The 14,893-nt window shown below is 36.3% G+C and overlaps 1 protein-coding gene and 1 pseudogene across 14 annotated transcripts in view; both read right to left on the bottom strand.

Annotated features, from left to right (window-relative positions):
- The window catches only part of Gtdc1 (glycosyltransferase like domain containing 1), a 447,396-nt gene that overhangs the window by 194,534 nt on the left and 237,969 nt on the right, over positions 1-14,893 (bottom strand). The gene's annotated exons all lie outside the window — the stretch shown is intronic.
- On the bottom strand, positions 11,688-12,433 carry LOC103727338 (annotated as a pseudogene).

Genomic DNA, 14,893 nt, shown 5'->3' with positions numbered 1-14,893 from the left:
TCAGTCACTGGGAGCTATCCCTGGTGCTGGTCTCAGACCCAGAGTCCTGCTCCCTGTGTTCCTAACTACTCAAACCAAGACACAATGTCCAATTTGCCCCTTGATCTAATAACATGTTTCTGATATCTTGTGTTCCTGACCTCAGTTCTTGTTTACATGTCTTGGACTTCGATTTATTTTCTCAAATAAAAACCCAAGTAGATACCGAAATGCTTCCTTTTCTAGGTGTTTCTGCATTAAGAATTTTGACCTAAAATGGTATCCTTTTTATCTCTAATCCCATTAATAATAATTACTAAAGGCTGGTCTCTAGTATTTTCCTCTAAAATATTCTCAGGAAATCTTAACTGTATCTAGAAAAGTAACTGTTAAGTGTTATAAAATTACCTCAGAACAATAAATAATTCTTAGTGCTAGAATAAGCACCATTTTCCCCAAGCCTACGGCAGCCAATAATAATCTACCATAGAATTTGATTTTTTAATCTTACCTGTAACCTCAGAATCCTCTAAAACACCAGAACCCTACAGCCACTCTGACTCAGTGACTGCCAAATAGCCAATAAGAACCAATGGCGGCAGGCACACAAAAACTAAACCACCTATGAGCTAATATGAGCATGGAGGTTTTTATACAAAAGGATTTTAGGGACTGTGAAGATGGCTCATTCAGTAAAGTGCTTGCCTTGAAAGTATGAGGACCTCAGTTTGATCCCCAGAGCCCATGTGAAAAAGCCAAGGATGGTGTTACTTACTTGTAACACCAGTACTAGGAAGGAAGTTCCCTGTGGCCATCTAGACAGTCAGTCCGTCCCACATGGTGAGTTCCAGGCCAATGAGAGGTCTTATCTCCAAAACAAAACAAAACAGAATAAAACACAAAACAAAACAATATGGAGATTAACTGAAGAGCACCACTGGAGGTTGCCTTCAGACATCCACATGCATGGAACAAGAACAGGCACACCCCGACCCCAAACACACACACAGACATGTAAAAAAAAAAAAAAAAAAAAAAAGCCCGTTTCTCCTCATTCCATCTCGGAACATGGCTAAAAGCATGCGAAAAAGATAGATGCCCCTTTGCACTTCAGTTACAGAGACAAGAAGTACATGGTTATTAAAGACTCAGCATTCTTTTCTGAGACCGGAGGTGTTAGCCTATGTCCTGGATAAATTCCAGCTTAGGTAATTACATTCTGCTTACCTCACCTCCCCTAGCAATTTTTTCAAGTGAATCTAGTATTATTTTTCACTTCCTCCCCTAACCTGCTGTGTAGTGTCAGATGAACTGTTAAACAGCTGCCATGCTCACTCCACAATGGTAACTGCTTCACTGTATAATTTGAACCCATTCTTGGTATATGCTTTGGAATCTTATAGGATAAAAGTGTTACCCTGAAAAATGCAAGAAATCATTATAATTTCAATGGCACACAAGACAACTGCTTATTTCAGTGAAATTCAGTTAATATATTTAGAAAATACTTTATTTCTTGAAAAACCATAAAACTAGGTTAAAATACCCATGAAATATGCTATGAAGATTATATGAAAAGGTATTTAAAGAAAGCAAACTATTTATCAACTATATGAATATTCTGCCAGAGAAAGGAATAGTAGGAAGAACAAACACTTAAGACATTTTTATTTGAAAATACATCTGCCTTCATCAGATGGTAAAAATTCCCAGTGTCACCCAAGAAAAACAGTGAGCAGAAAAACTTGAACATTAAAGCAATGGGAAATGGAGGAGTGCCAAAACGTATGGAGAAGGAGATCGGGGAGAAAGCACAATTTTTAACTTTTTCCTATTTTTCATCAGAATTTACAGAATTGCACATGCTCACTTACATGGAAGCATGTAATTTATACTGTAGAGTACCCAAGAACACTGCAGAGAGGAACTTAATTTTGGCATTAGTTAAAAAAAGACACCATGGCAAGACCACAGGAGGCTACTGCAGGTATGCCAGCCTTCTAATAGAATTATTTGGTAGAGATACATTCAGTCAGTTATTCACAACCTTGGCTTCAAATGGCAGAGAACTTGAAATTAGCTCACTGGACAGAACTCACTTAGCACATGTGAAGCTCTGGGTTCAATTCCCAGCACTGCAAAACAAACAAACTGGTTCTTACTGCAGATTCAGATTTGCTTGGTTGGTGTGGATACCCAGAATTTGGGGTTTTCTTTTGGTGTGTGTGTAGTACATGTGTGAATGTATGTTTGTGTGTATGTCTGCGTGTATGTGCTTGTGAATGTGGAGGCAAGAGGTTGATGCTGGGTGTCTTTATTGTTCTCCACCTTGTTATTTGAGACAGGGTCTCTCACTGAGCCTAGTGTTCACTGATGGGCTATGGTGGCTATTCAGAAAGTTCTGGAGATCTGACCACATCAGTGCTGGGATTACAGATCACCACCACCACATTCAACTTTTATTTGAGTACTGAAGATCCAAACTCAGGTCTTCATGTTTGTGCCAGCAAGCACTTTACCCACTGAGCCAGCTCCCCAGCTCTGTAGTTGAATTTTTAAACATTTCTAACACAATAGTTTCTGTAATATTAAGGAGAACTTCTTTATTTCTGAACCAGAAATAAAAACTTTAAAAGTTCTTGAATTTATATTTAGCTGTGGGTTCATTATCTGTGCTATACTTTGTATACAGTAAACTATAAAAGCTTATACCAGTTCTTTTCCTGAAGTGCTTTCTGTCTTCAGAAAATAAAGAACAATATTTTACAACAGTAATGCTTAATCATCCCTTCACCAGGGAGGACTGCACCCTCAAACAACCTGCACATTCAGGAGACAAGTAAGAAACACTTACAAGTAGGAGCAGAAACAGGTTTTCAGTAAGAGCCAAATATTTAAGTATTAGACATAATGATGTGGAAGGTCAATTCTCTGTCTAGAAAGTAACAAGCAGTTTAACCGACTTTGATAGATTATAACAGATTTGTTCTACCACTAAAAACAAGTCATAAAATAAAATGCAGCAAAATAGTCAAAAGAATTAAAAGTAAACAAAACAGAGCAGGGAAAATAGAGCAGTAAGGAGTGTTGCATATTAAAAAGTTCTTTAAAAGAAATAACTAAGGACCTACAGTACAAAAAGTTATTCAAGTGAATGAGCTTAGTCATAAGAGAAAAGATGAGAAAGCACCAATATTACCATGCTGTGTGGACAATACATACAAGACAAACTCAGTTATTCATGAACCGACAATTCCCCAAAGCACCCAAAGATGAGGTAGCAACTCAAGAAGTCATATTAGATGCTTGAGAGTGGTAACTAAAGTTAATAAAATACAACAATATAGTAGCTAGGACCTCATACAGAGAACAGGCAGGGACATGTGTAAAGGATGTAGACTGTACACTGTCTTATACTTTACGTTCTTCTCACATAGGCTTCATCCTGATTCAATGTTAGGGAAACTAAGAGTCAAAACAGGGTATTACTAGAGCAAGTTGAACATACAGAAAGCAGCTGAACTAAGACTATAAATCAGGATAAATCCTTATGTGTACATCCTTCTGTGTGTCTCTTATGATACATCCTTCTGTGTGTCTCTCTGTCTGTCTCTTACTTGTGCAGACACTCTAACTAGAATTTAACTCAGTGATGCCAGTCAGCTACTGACACTAAACCTAAAGATAAGAAAGGATAAATACACAAAGTTTGCAATGTACAACAACAATAACAATTGATCCCAGTGGGGTAGTACAAGCCTGTAATCTTAGCATACTTGAGGCAGAGGCCACCCATGAGACCATTTCATACAGAATATCTGAATCCACGTCCATGAAAAACTGTAGTTTCCTATTCTTCAAAGAATAAGTTTTGTATGAGAAACCCAGAATGTACTGAGAGAGCAAATAAGCAAGTAGGATGGGCTAAATCATGTCAGTTTTCCTCTTAAAAATAAGTAACAGAAGCCAGGCATTGTGGCCCACGTCTTTAATCCCAGCACTTGGGAGGCAGAAGCAGGTGGATCTCTGTGGGTTCCAGGCCAGCTGGAGCTACAGGAAGACCCTGTCTCAAAAAGACAAAAAAAAAAAAAAAAAAGAGTTACAGAAAATGAGATACTTTCAGCAAAAGTGCAAGGAAGTTTGAGACAACTGATATAACAGGTTTCTAAGAAACTTCTGGCACCCTCTAGTCTCCTAATGGACTGATCTACATTGTCAGTGAGGATTAATCCTATCCAGTAATTACTAATACAATCTTGGTTCCAGATTTCTACTAATTTGTACATTTTTAAAAAGAACTGGTTTCTAAATTCTGAATCTAAGATTTAGCAGTACCCTGACTCCGGATAAAGGCCTCTTTGCTTCAGTTTCCCAAGATATACAATGAAAGAACTGGATTATAGTATTTCTAAACTTTTATATTAGAACCTTCTAGGACTGAAAAAAAATTTGATTTGTTCTAAACTTTTATATTAGATTTCCATCTAGGGGTGAAAAAATTTTCTGATTTGTTCTTTCAAAGGAAAAAGATATCAAGAGCTCAACCTGAAAACAATCAATCTGCCTAAATGAAAATGTGTGACATTTTTCTCTGGTTTTACTATTCCAGTTACTAATTTAATGATTTGCAAAAACTGAAGGAGCTAGTTTCTTTTAGTTCATTTTGTGCTTTGACTTCTTTAAAAATTTTTAAAAAATTAATTCTGGATAATCCCTTTTTATCTCATATCCTTTCAAATCCATTCCCAGTCTAAGACAGAGTTCCCTCATCAGTAAGTGGGAGATAACGGTAAGGTGCATGTAAGGGCTTGGTATTATAAAATGGGTTTTACAGTACAAATATCAATGTAGTAACTCTGAACAGGCCTGTCCTCTCCCTACAGAATCATTTCATATGCTCAGTGTGTCAGGAGATATTTAATAGAGCTTTTAATTGGCTTGAAAGAGATGTATCTACAAAGCACATAAGTAGGTTCTCTACATGCACACAAATTTAGACTTGAAGGCCATATTTATGAACTTTGAAATGGGTTATAGGAACAAGATGCACTGGATGTGGAACTAAATATCAAATGAAGAAGATATTTCCATAAATACATGAACACATGTAGGAGAAAAGAGTTGATAAAATGCTATTTCTCGTCTTGAAAACCAATAATTACATGTGAAAATTAGTGGGTAGTCAAGAGGGGAGGTGGAAAAAACTTCTCACTTCATAGCTCCTTTAGAATAGGACTAAGATTTCAGATTAGAACAATAGGCAAGAAAATATGGACTTAATGAAAGAAGTATTTCTGCAATTACTAGTTTAACTCTGATTAAAGAAAAGTAAAATGTTCCCATACAACATTAAGTTGTCAATGTTGTCCTGATTAAATTTTTTAATGTTATGCTTAATACTACTGATAGACAAAACTGAAAAACTTCTAAAATAAATAAAATAAAGTGGCAATTATATAATAGAGAAGTGGTTCCAAAGAAATATTTATTAATAAAAATAAAATTTGGGGGATGGGGAGTTGGCTCAGAGGGCAAAACTTCTAACACACAAGTGTGAGAAACTGAATTCAGATCCCTAGAACCTTAATAAAGCTGAATTCAATAGCATTCATCTATAATCCCACTGTTTGTACAGAGAGAAGGGAGACAGTGACAGGAGAATCCCTGGCAGTTTGCAGGTCAGCTAGTCTGGAATACAGAGTGGCAGACAACAGGAAACCTCATCTCAAACAATGTAGAAGCTAAAGACCAACACCCAAGGTTGTCTCTTGACCTCTGTACAGGTGCATGACAATATGCACCCATGTTAATGCACATAAACATGTATGCACATACATATAAAAATTGTATGCAACATTTAGTCGAAGTCAGAATAGAAGCAACTAAATTTAAGGAAAGTTGACCAAGTCTACTCACTCAAAAAGCCCTCTGTAGATAGTTGTACAATATCAAGCCTTGCCAGATATAAGAAATGTTTATGATTCACCACATGGGCCCAAATATACTGAAGATCCAAGCATACATGATAAGAGTCTACATATACAATCCTACCTAGACTTAATATTCTTGTCAATATTTGAGTAGAATTTTGAAACTATTTTGTTAATACTGTAACAAGCAGCATTGGTGAAAATAAAACCAAGCCTGAACATTGATGTAAAGAAAATATCAGCTTAAACTCTTTAAAAACACACTAGTATCACATGGGATTATAATTCAGGGCACAGTTCTGGATATACAGTAAAATGAGTAACTTCCATACAGGTTAATGAAAATACGAAAGCATTTTGAGAGCACACAAATTACAGATAGGAACTGTAGTTATTTTTAGTGCTTACTATGACTCAAGCATTTTAACAAATTCATCATAGTGAGTTTAATTAATTTAATTAATTTAATTCTTATAACAAGAAAATGAACTTTATTACTTTCCTTACTTTGCAGATGGAGAGAAAAATAAGGTGGGGAAAGTGAGGAATTTTATTTTTTAAACCAGGCAAATGATTAGCAAAAGCCATGGTGTTAAAAAATAGCTATCTGGAATCTATTTTTTTAAAGACACTATTCCACACTGCCCCATCATTATGCAGGACTGTTTTTACAACTCACATAATTCTCTAGCCCAAAAGAACTGAAAGTTCAGTTGTTGAGCCGCAAGAAGTTGGGGCAAAGAATAATTCAATATACTTTTGTTTTCTAGGAAAACAAAGGTCAAAAGATCTGATGGGTTTTTCTCCATTCAATTTTCATGAGACAGTAATAAATGAGAAGCCATAGTTAGCTTGGATTTATTTGAAAAAGTTAATTTGAGAAATGCAAACCATGCCACAGAAAAAGCAAATCTACCCAAAATCTCTGCAAGCACAGGCCAATAAACCAACTGTACTATGTTCTAAAGGATGACCCTGAGGCAAGAGAGGACACTTTTGGCTCATCAGTTCCTTCCAAATAGAACTGCCAACATCTCAAACTCAAGCTATACAATTCAGAATTCACTGTTTTTATATTATAAATTTGTTTCTTACTTCCAGTATAACAGATGACCCAGACACAATAACCAGTATCTAGAATCATCTCTGGCATTCCTCTATTCGATAAGTTGCCATATCAACTTACCAATCTACAGTCAATGTATCTATATTAATTTCTTCCTTTCCTTCTAAATGCCACTCCCCTAATTCAAGTCTTTAATAAATTATATTAATAGTCTTTCTTGTTTCTTGGTTTCCTATTTCCTTTCCCTAGCACATTCTTACTGATTAATACAAATTTTCTATTCTATAATACAACAGTGGCTCCCAATGAACATAGGTTCAAGTCCAAATTCCTCAGGTTAATTCCTATCTCTAATAGTATGATCTCATCACACAATTTAGTCAGAAGTTATGAGTAATTTATAGATCCTATGTCTATTCACAAGCACAAATCATGCATTCTCTCTCTTCGTAATTCCAATTCACCCTGCATTCCCTAAGTATGATGTGTTGGAAGCACATAGTACAGCCTGGAAGCTTGAGTGTGCTATACATTTTCAGGCAAGCTTAATCTGAACCTCAGCTTCCTTACTTACAAGGTGAGGATAACATTATGTAGCTTACATGGAAAGTATGTGCTCTAAAGTCAGTTGACAAATGATAGCCATTGTTATTATTCTCATGCTTAGAAAGTCTTTAATTCCCAGCTCAAATGCCATAAAAAGCATAGTTTTTATTTTCTATTTTGTATATAAAGTCACAGGAATAAACTTACTGCTCCTAAAAAAGCTCTTGTGATTTAAGATTAAGGAACCTACCTTTTTGTTTCATATTAGAATTTCTACATTTATCACACAAACAAGGTTTTAATAGATTTTAGGTGAACAAAAACATATATAACATCTCAGAGAATTAAACTATACTTTGGGGTACCATGAAAGCATCATTTAAAAGGTTTCTTTTTTTTTTTAATATATGACAAAGTCTTTTATCTAGAATTTTTAGGGGGAATGAGTCATTTAGGTAAGAGGTTGTTCAGGTAGCTTATTATTCAGTAATATCTTTCAACTGTTTAATTTTTAATGAAAAACTTTGTAAACGATCCCAGCATTCTTAAAGAGAACACTGGACAACTAAAACTAAAATTATTCATGTACTAATCATTCCACTCAACAGTAAGCATCAGTGTGGAATGTAGGTATTACAGGTGCCTGGCAGATGAAGATTTGTAGGTGTGGTTTCTGTCATCTGATATAGGACTTATACTGCCAAATGATACTGCTTGACTATTGTCGTGAGAATCTGACAAAATCTAAGTTCCTACCTTTGTTTACTTATTTAAACTACCAGTCAAATTTAGATTCTCAATTGTTCTGGAGAACTACCAGAGATTCCATAATTTTGTTCTCCTAATGATAAAGACTGCTGTTATGCTAAATGAGTAAGAATGCCAAAAGTCAACTGGTCTTCTATTTATAAAGTCACTAATATTTATTAAAAATCCATTAAGTTGTTGGCATTGTGTCAGCTCATTATGTAATAATTACCTCTCTCTCCATACTAAACCTAAGAGGTACCTGCTATTTCAGCTCCACTGAAACTTTCCCGAGTTTACAAGTGATTAGTCATAGCAGGTACAGTAAGTAGTACTAATTGACAAAGTCAAACTTGAGTCATTGCATACCATGCTGCTGACTCACTTTTCATTCTGCATTAGCCCAAAATACATCAGAATAACTAACCTTTTTTTTTTTTTTTTTTTTTTTTTTTAGGCAAGGTCTCCCTTTTGCCCCCACTGTCCTGGAACTCACTATGTAGACCAGGCTGGCCTTGAACTCACAGAGATCCGCCTGTCTCTGCCTCCTGAGTGCTGAGATTAAAGGCGTGCACCACCACACTCAGCTTAAAGAATAGAATAACTAACTTTTTAAAAATAAATTTAATTCTTCAAACATCAAAAATATAGTACAAATATTTCAATATTGCACAGTCCTCATTTAGCATAACATATAATCTGTTCTTGCCTTGATTTCTCTACACTGATGATCAGTTATAAGCTACTCAGTTATAAGTTCAGCGATGCCCTCTGACTGAAATGAAGGACAAAGACCTAAGCAAACCTTCTGCTGAATTCCCCTCAAAGACATGTGAGCTTGTCAAATGACCATCAGTAGGTAGTAGCTCTACTCCTTTATTTTCATGGGGCCAAAGTGCCTACTGTGGTATATGTTTGGTCACATGTGGCTCTGTATGTCATCTTCCATGCTTCTTAGCATGGGGTTACAAGAACTAGAAAGAAAATGAACATCAAGACATTATTACAAACAGGATAGGAGTGGTAAATGAGAACAGGGCTAATCACCTTTTAACGGCACTGTTTTTGTTGGTGTTGATTTTAGAACACTTCTTTTTGGTAAGGTTATTTCTGAGTTGAAAAACTATTGTGATTAGGTATTATGCCAGTGATTTTTTTTTTTTTTAAGTATTTTAAGCAAACAAGTTTGGTCTATGGCAGTTCTGGTATATGAACAAGGAAACCAAGAGGAAGTCAAATGGTTAGGACCTGATGCAGCACAAAAGATGTGTCCTGGTCATAAAGGAAATTCTTTGAGCATTATTTTTATTCTTGGTGATTTCATAGATGAATACAATGCATTTTGATAGGATACACCTCCCACTTCCCCATTCAAATTCTCTTGGGATCACCAAAACATGTCTGCCTCTAAACTTCATGTCATAAAGGAGATTTCTTTTTGAAGCAAACAAACATTGAAATTTTTTTACCAAAAGGAGCTTTTCTATACATTCTATAAAATTTTTCAAATAACAATCAAAGGAAATACAATTTTGAATTCATTTTTAGGAACAGAAATAACTGTTATCAAATATGGATACACTTAAATTGTAAAAAGAAAACTTGCCTGCTTTAGATCTAGATTAAAACCATGATATTATTTCATACAGCACAGGCAGCAGTTTTACTAATATAGCTAACACTAATTTCTAAAAATATCAGAACGATGATCACACTAAGGTGTTTTCTGGCAACACCACCCAAAACAGAACACTTGAAGAAAAAAAAAAAAATGGTTTTGGTGCAGAGGCATGAGGCTGCCTTCTGTCCCATCAATCCACAAACTCTCAAATTACAGATCGGCTGTTGTGTTCAGATACATCTGCTTTGCAATGTAAAACAGTGTTTTCTTTAATAAGAATTCTTAAAAAAACCCTTAGGCGCCCCTTTTTTGTTTGCACAGCCTGAGAGTTTTCATTTAAAGTTTTCACACTGTTTTTAAAATTCTCCATTTTTGTTTCTAAAGTAGTTAGGCAAAGTCCATAAGACTCTGTTTGGCTTCACTGTTTTAGTTGCACAGCAATAGCAGAGAAAGAAACATGTAGATAAATTCCTTAACCTTCAATAAATGAGATTTCCAAGCAACTAACATCTTTTGCCTCTCTCCTTTTATGTCAAAAAACACCAGAAGTGCAGGGTGTGGTCATGCATGCTCTTAATCCCAGCACTCAGGAGGCAGAGGCCGGCAGATCTCTGTGAGACAGAGGCCGGCCTGGTCTATATAGAGTTCCAGGTCAGCTGTGGCTACAAGGAGAGACCCTATCTCCATTAAAAAAAAACAAAAAAACAAAAAACCAAAGTCAGAAATAGGTTAAAGTAGAAATATTCTTTATATCATCTCTATTCCTAGAATGTAAAATTTACTATTAATTGAAAATTCTTTTCCTTCTGTAAAAAAATATTTTATTATTTTTTATTTTATGTGTATGAGTGTGTTGCCTACATGTAGGTAGGTGCACAAGTCATGCAATGCCCTCGGAAGTCAGAAGAAGGCTGTTGATCCCCTGGAACTGGAGTTACAAATGGTTGCTGGGGAATGGGAATTGAACACAAGTCCTTTGCAAGAGCAGCCAGTGCTCTTAACTGCTAAGCCATCTCTCCAGTCCATATTCTTTTGCTTGAATAAGTAATTTGTTTTATTAAATAGTTTATAAACTAAGTCTAATACAATGACATTAGGGGAAACTGTTTCTTTACATTGTCTCATATCTTGGCATAGACTATGCCAGGAGTCAGAACATTCCCTTTTACTCAAGTAAATCAATAGTACTGAGTAAAGGATGAGGGGCAGATCCAGGCACTTCAGGAAAGGATGCATTTGGTCTCGATACATCCTGGTTTATGTGATGTAAAGAGTAAGAGTTCCAAAGCCACCCACTTCATCATGTAGATCCTGCCTGACTTTTCCACCACCAACTCTGCAATGTCCTAAACCCAAATATTTCTATTCAACTGAGTGCAACAGGGTAGACATAGAGGATACCTCACCTCAATCCACACTTTTGTGACTAAACAGCATCAAACAGGGTACGTAAATTATGGCAAAACCCAAAGCTTTGTTGTTGCTGCTGTTGTTTGAGACAGGGTCTCACTATGTACCCCTGGCTGGTCTCAACTGGGTATGTAGACCAGGCTGGCCTTGTTCTCAGAGACCCACCTGCCTCTGCCTCTTGAGTGCTGGGATTAAGGATGGTACACCACTCCACTTGGTCACAAGTAAAGGATTTTAGTAAGGTTTGAGAGAAATATTAACAATGATATCTGAATTGAAATTTAGGGAAAGTGCCACTGGGAGATAATGAGAACTTAGCCAATATTTTGAAAATGTCTATAAGAAATACTTGGGGAATGATCTTTCAGATACTGAAAGATCTGGGCTGCTAAGTCAGATATCCCAAAGGCTGCACAGTCAGTGCCTGCTCAGCCCCATCACAGACTACTCTCAGTGTGTTACAGTTGTCCTTAAAGCTCTTCAATTTCAAGAAGTGCTTGTCACAATTACTTTTCTGACTGGAGGGGAGGTTTGTGAACTGGATGGTAGTTAGAGAGATTTCAGGAGACTGAGTTAGGTCTGTAGCCGCTGACTGGTGCTGTCTGTGAGAGCTCCCAATTCATGCTTTGACCACAGTGGGCAGCTCATTCAGGGCCTCCTGGTAAAGCAGGTACTCACTATGACTAAAGACCCCTGACCCATAGTGGACTATTTCATATTCATCCAGCAGGGTATCAATGAGGGCCTTACATATACCCTTGAAAGGAGGACTAGTGTTTCTCAGATATAGTAAATAGGAACGAAAATTCTTACCCATAAAAGAACAGGGGTGTTAACCATCAGCTTGAAATGGGATCTCAGAGGAATGGATGGCATTCAGAGCTTTCATCCTGTACAGATAGTTGTATCAACTTTGATTTCCCTGGGTTTCAAGCTGTAGTGCTCTTGCATCATCATTTGCAAGGACATGGGGTTGGTTTGTACTTGATATCCCAAACCCCGGATAGTTGACAATCTCTTCTCTTAAGTTCTTGGGGGCTTGTGTCCCACAGGAGTATGAGATCCCCTTCCTGATTTCATTGCAAAGTACATGATTTGTCTCTTCACAAAAATAAACACCACCACAAATACTTGGGAACCTACTGTGGCAATGTGGAACTATGCCAGTCGGAATTGAAAAATCTTGAAGGTAAAAACTTCATCTTTATTCTATGGCCACATACTGACAATCCAGTATGGCAAGAAAACAGGAACAGATGATAAAATCATTAGAGAAAAAGTGAAGTTTATTCTCATTTGTGGGCTCTGTCCTAGTGATAATGGCAAGCTTCATAGTGGGTTCTGTGATGATTAATCTGGACCTGAAACTTACATATGCATATATTAAATGAATCTACAGTATATTTTCTTCAGTACGCTCAGAGGAGAAACTTAAAACTTATAAGGATATAGATTCCGTTAATCCTCCTATTAAAAAATAAATATGTGGTGCTGGAGAGATGGCTCAGTTGTTAAGAACACCGACTGTTCTTGCAGAAGACCTGCGTTCAAACCCCAGCACCCACATGGCAGCTAACAAATGTCCATAACTCCAGTACCAGAGGATCCGACAGCCTCTTCTGTCCTCCGTGGGCATTGCAAGACACGGGTGTACTTACCTACATGCAGGCATAACACTCATACACATAAAATAAAAAAATATAATATTTAAAAAAACTGAAAAAAATAAAATAAATGTGCAATTATTTTTAGTCTCTATAGGGAACATATACATATATTTGATTAATTATGTACAACCATAATGAAGCAATTTAAACATTTTATTTACAATATAATGAGGCTCAGAAAAAGAGATTGATAAATATATATGAATGCTAGCCTTGACTGCCTAAGCATTTTAGTATTACACTTAATAATACATTTTTGTATTACAGATTTAGTAATATCTTTGCCTCTTTACTTTTAATCCAACTGAATTGTATCTGAAGGAAATAATTTATACTTGAACATACTCTTCCCATGGTTCTCTGATGGAATTTGTTGGAAGACATCGATTTCTTCCAAGGATACGGTCTGGCACTTTGTAATTAGCCTTTCATACTTATATGATTCAATTTGTTGATAGCAGTATTAAGTTAGTTATATGAAAACCATGGACACTCCCTCAGGAGTGAGTAGCTGAGACAGAAAAATCTGCTGCCCTGTCAGTACAGTGTATTCCGCCCTAAGTTATAAGGTAATGGGTTAGCAACTGTCCTGTAAGGTTACATGCTATATGCTAAGTTGTAAGGCTGAGAGTGTGGATAAATGAGAAGTAATAGTTTTCTTACATGTACTGTTGGCACTATTCTTGAGGATACATAAAATGTCTACTCACTCCAGATAGGTAACCAATAACAGACAAAAAGTAGGGATACTACCAAAAGTCCAGCTTGGTAAACCAATGAATTTTATTGGGGTTACTTACAGGAATAGGAGTATAGATAACTTATAGGCGTATGGCATATGGATGAGGGGTTGCTTACAGCAGCAGAAATGACTCAAAGATAGCTGCATCAAAACCCCACCCCCACATGGGTGACAGCTCACCAAATCAGAAAACATGGAGCATACTGCACAATTTGCAGGCAGCTCAATAGGCTGAAGAGTGTCTTTTCCAGGCAACTGGGTCTGAGCCTCTTCTAATCAATTCCCAGGAACTTGAAAGTTTGTCTCAGCAGTACTTGCTGCTTATATCCACTAGAGGAGGGAGAGTCCTAGTGAATCTGGTCAGTTTCAGGACTTCCTGAAGCTACTGAGTTGCTTACAACCTGAGCTTATCAAGCTTCCCTGTAGAATGCAATGTTTTACCTCCCCTTAGAAAACCCTGTGCCTTAACAAGGGATGGAGATGGAAGCTTTTCATCTCCCATGATATTGCTACACAAGAATATGAAATTACAGTCTAAGCCAAAAGCTATTTCTTTGTCTTTAGGTTCATTTCAAATTGTACTACCAGAATACTTATAATTTCTCATTCTTCTACCTACAAGAGTGTTTTGAACCTTCTTAAATCTATTGTATAGACTCTTGAGTCCTTTCCTTATAACATACTTTCATTCAAGCTTTCAGTCAGTTCTCTTTGCAAGAAATAATTTCTTCTACATTGGTCAATGATACATCAAGTACTAGGGACCAGAGCTCTCTAAAATATAGTAAGAACTTGGATTCTAAAAGAGAGTTTTAAAAGTTGCTTGATTTCTAGGCCTGTCTTTATTATACATACATATGACTATAGATAAAAATTACTTGAAATGTCTATGAGTTTCTTCAGCTATGAATAGGAAATATCTTATAGGGTTAATGAAAAGATAAAATACTAAAACATGAATAATATTCTTAGTGCAATATAGGATGTAAAGAATCAATAAATATTAGCTTTTATAAAAGCCAAGCTCTACCTTCTAAAAATGACTGTGTCAAAGGAGCTGGGAGTGAAGACACATGCTTATAATCCCAGAACAAACAAGCAAGCAACCTGCAAATTTCTCATCTATTTTGATTTGATAAAACCAAGAACCACACAAAGATACGGATATTTAAAATATTACTATTT

Source organism: Nannospalax galili, unplaced genomic scaffold (assembly GCF_000622305.1).
Source record: "Nannospalax galili isolate Female #2095 unplaced genomic scaffold, S.galili_v1.0 scaffold87, whole genome shotgun sequence".
In the NCBI taxonomy this organism is placed as follows: Eukaryota; Metazoa; Chordata; class Mammalia; order Rodentia; family Spalacidae; genus Nannospalax; species Nannospalax galili.
Note: the sequence above shows the minus strand (reverse complement) of the source record. Positions and strands in the feature narration are given on the sequence as shown.